Below are 3276 nucleotides of genomic sequence, written 5' to 3' on the forward strand. Positions count from 1 at the left end.
GATATTTCTTGCAAAGTGAGCTGGGCCATTCGCAAATTAAAATGTAGATAATTTTTTCCACGAAAGTAAGCAAAATTAAATGATTGGCTATTAAAACCGGAAATGGAAGCAAAAAGTTATCTTAAAATCTATGATTGCACTGAAGTCTACATGCAGAAAAAAAGCAAACTCGCGGACAAACGAAAAGACTGGCATCGTATTAGAGGCAGGTGAAGTGTTGTCACGAGCTGTTGTACTTTGGAGAAAACTTTGAAGCGTCTGATCGGAGGTTGAAGCACAATAAAGTGTAGAGGTTAGTAGCCATTAGGAGTTTTAGACTTGAAATAATCAATACCATTCATGTCAGGATCCCCCCTTGGTTTTAAAAAAAGTGATTCAGTGATTGTGTCGGATAATGTTTTGAATCAGATCCTTACCTTCGCTAGAAATAAGATCAGTACTCTCTTGAGCAGTGACTCTGTCTCTTCTCAAAACAGATCGCATGGAGCGACTTGTTTCTTTTTCTTTTGTGTGTGTGTTCTTAGTATCTCTCTTACTCTTCTCTCAGGACCTATTTTGGAATTAACCTCATTCTCAGTAGAGGGTCGAATTTTTGTTTATTCTTGTTTGTTGATATATTCCCTGACAGATCTGCCCTTAACACAATTATACTATGATTTTAGTAAAATAGCTAAATCGAACGTGGTTAAGGCGTTTATAGTCACGAAGCGATCTCGAAATCCCGGAAAGGGGGGGGGGGGGGGGTACTTTAGGAATTTGTGGGTGGGGATGTGCGCTGGGACCCTGGAACCCTTAGCCTATACCTGATCGAACGCTGAAGGTGAGCGCTCGCAGAGCAGCATTGTTAAGTAAATATGGTAACCCATCGATGCGAGAAATATTGGTTTTATAGCCATGACGTCATCGAACGTCCGTACGTCCGTACGTCCGTACATCACCACGTCCAGCCATCCATGTATGCCAATATGACCAGTATCATGGCAGTTTACAGCATACATCTTTGACATTGGACATCCATGTCTTGATCAATTGACACCAGTCAAAACAAGGTATCCGCTGTCCATCATCACGTGACCATATCGTGGGCTCAAGCTTAGAGATCATCGAATTCAGCTGGTTTTTTTTAGGTTGACCGCTGACCAGGTACAGGTTTTTCGATTGGATTGCAGGCTCAATCCAGGTTGAATCACGTATACATAAACGAGGCTTAATTTTTCGTGCGATTTTGTGTGGCTCAACCCGGCTACACAGCTATACTACATCAGCTATAGTTCTTACACATTCAACGCTTTTCGTGTTCAGGTGGAAAACAGTTTGGAAAATGTTTTCTTTCTGCATTTTTCGCTGGTTTCAATCCAGTTTGACATATCATGATAGCTGTGGTCCACACTGGTGGCTACGCAGTTATTCAAGTCAAGCATCGGAGGGATAGTAAACTTAAAGCTGAGTGTTTATTTTTAGTTTGCTTTGAGCTGCTTTTTTTTGTATTGCAATTTTTGGCATGTCTTTAGAAGCTCTAATAAGGTTACATGACGCCTGGTGGACCTATGTCTAGAACAGAAACGAAAGGAGAGCGAAAGAGAACGATAACGACAAAACAGAATACCAGTAATAGTTCATACTCAGCGGAAGAAGTTACTCCACATATTCTTTCCTTGGGTACTAAACCGATTGTTATTTTTACGGATGCTTTATTTGAAGTGGATGCGTATTTTTAAAAGGTTGTTTAATCGGTTCTTCCTTTGTTCTGGAATGAAAATCGAATTTTTATTGTCAACTGGAATTAAACAACAATTATCTGTACGCTTTTGGACATAAAGAGAAAAGTTGATTTGTTTGTTTGTTTTGCTCTAAAATGCGAGCGAACAAATGCTTTTTTAATTCGTTTACTTAACTGGTTTTCGTTTTGCCTTCGACGGTGACAAGACAATTTTGCCCTTATATGATATATAAACAGGTATTTGCAATGAGTTTTCGTAAAATAAGAGGGAAATCTCACTAGCTTGTGTTTTCAGAAGTTTGTGTAAAGCACTCAAATGTTATTTAAGTGTTGGAGCAGATGGTGTTTGAAGTTCGTCCTTTCTTGGTTACATTGCCGTAGTTTGCCGATTCTGGTACCACGCCAACCTGGCATGTTTCATTGAAATACATCAAAATGTGAATGATCTTGCTTTCAGAGATAAAGTGGAATAAAGTACATCAGTAAACCGACAATTCAATAACTTTAATTTTCAGCTGCTCTTTCCGCTGCCACCTGATGAACTTTGAAGGGATTGATGTGGCAAACCATCATAATGTAAGGGTTGAAATTACACAAACTGTAGCCTGGTATACACTTTTACGAGCCTCCTATTCTGGACTCGGAACGCAACTTACAACTTTTACAACTTTATTTATTTATTTATTTATTTATCTTTAAGTACAAGTTGGGGTATACGTAGTTTGCCCCGCAAATAGCTGAGAAGCTAGTCGAGGCGGGGCAACAAAAATGCACATTAAAGTTGATACCGATTCATAATAAAGGTCATAAAGAAAAGTTATTGGTAGCACGTTTGCTTCGACAAATAAAGGAATTGCATGGTCATGCCAGTCTGTGAAGTACAATAAGGGAAGAGCCCTTTTCTGAGGAATTAAAATTTTATTAAGATAAGTCTTGCATGCCTGGCCCCAGGCAGCAAGACCGTAGGTTAGATAAAGATGAACTAATGACTTATAGATATTCAATAGTATTGGTCGAGGTACAGAGTGGCGTAGCTTTGCAATCAACCCAACATTTTTACTAATTTTTGTGACAATATGATCAATGTGGTATTTCCAAGAAAGATTCTGATCAACGAGAACGCCCAGATATTTTATATAAACTTCAGACTCGAGACGAACATATTGATTCTTTTCATTATCAAACACGCAAAGTTTTCGTTGATAAGCAAGTCGCTTTTGGTAAGGATGAAAAATTACAAAGTTGGATTTTTTAATATTAAGAGTTAGTTTATTGGCTGTTAGCTAGTTATAGAGGTTTTCAAGTTCATTGTTGACTGTTGTTTCCAGATCTTTCAAATTTTTGTCCGCATAGAGAATGTTAGTGTCATCTGTAAAGAGGTAAAACCTTAATTTATTTGAGCATCTGTGGATGTCATTGACATATAGCAAGAAAAGCAATGGTCCAAGAACTGAACCTTGAGGAACTCCACATCCAACAAAGGCTTTATCAGATATATAATGATCTACTTGCGTTGTTTGGGTGCGATTTTTGAGATATGAGGAGAACCAATTGTT

General features: G+C 38.3%; 1 protein-coding gene across 1 annotated transcript in view; it reads left to right on the top strand.

The window, feature by feature from the left end:
* The first annotated feature begins 219 nt into the window (after positions 1-219).
* Positions 220-3276, top strand: part of LOC138027592 (polycystin-1-like protein 2) — a 71726-nt gene continuing 68669 nt past the window's right edge. Inside the window, exon 1 of the mRNA XM_068875136.1 lies at positions 220-292. The gene's annotated coding sequence lies outside the window, so the exon portion shown is untranslated. The remainder of the gene's footprint in view (positions 293-3276) is intronic.

This window comes from Montipora capricornis, chromosome 12, assembly GCF_036669925.1.
Source record: "Montipora capricornis isolate CH-2021 chromosome 12, ASM3666992v2, whole genome shotgun sequence".
NCBI classification, from domain to species: domain Eukaryota; kingdom Metazoa; phylum Cnidaria; class Anthozoa; order Scleractinia; family Acroporidae; genus Montipora; species Montipora capricornis.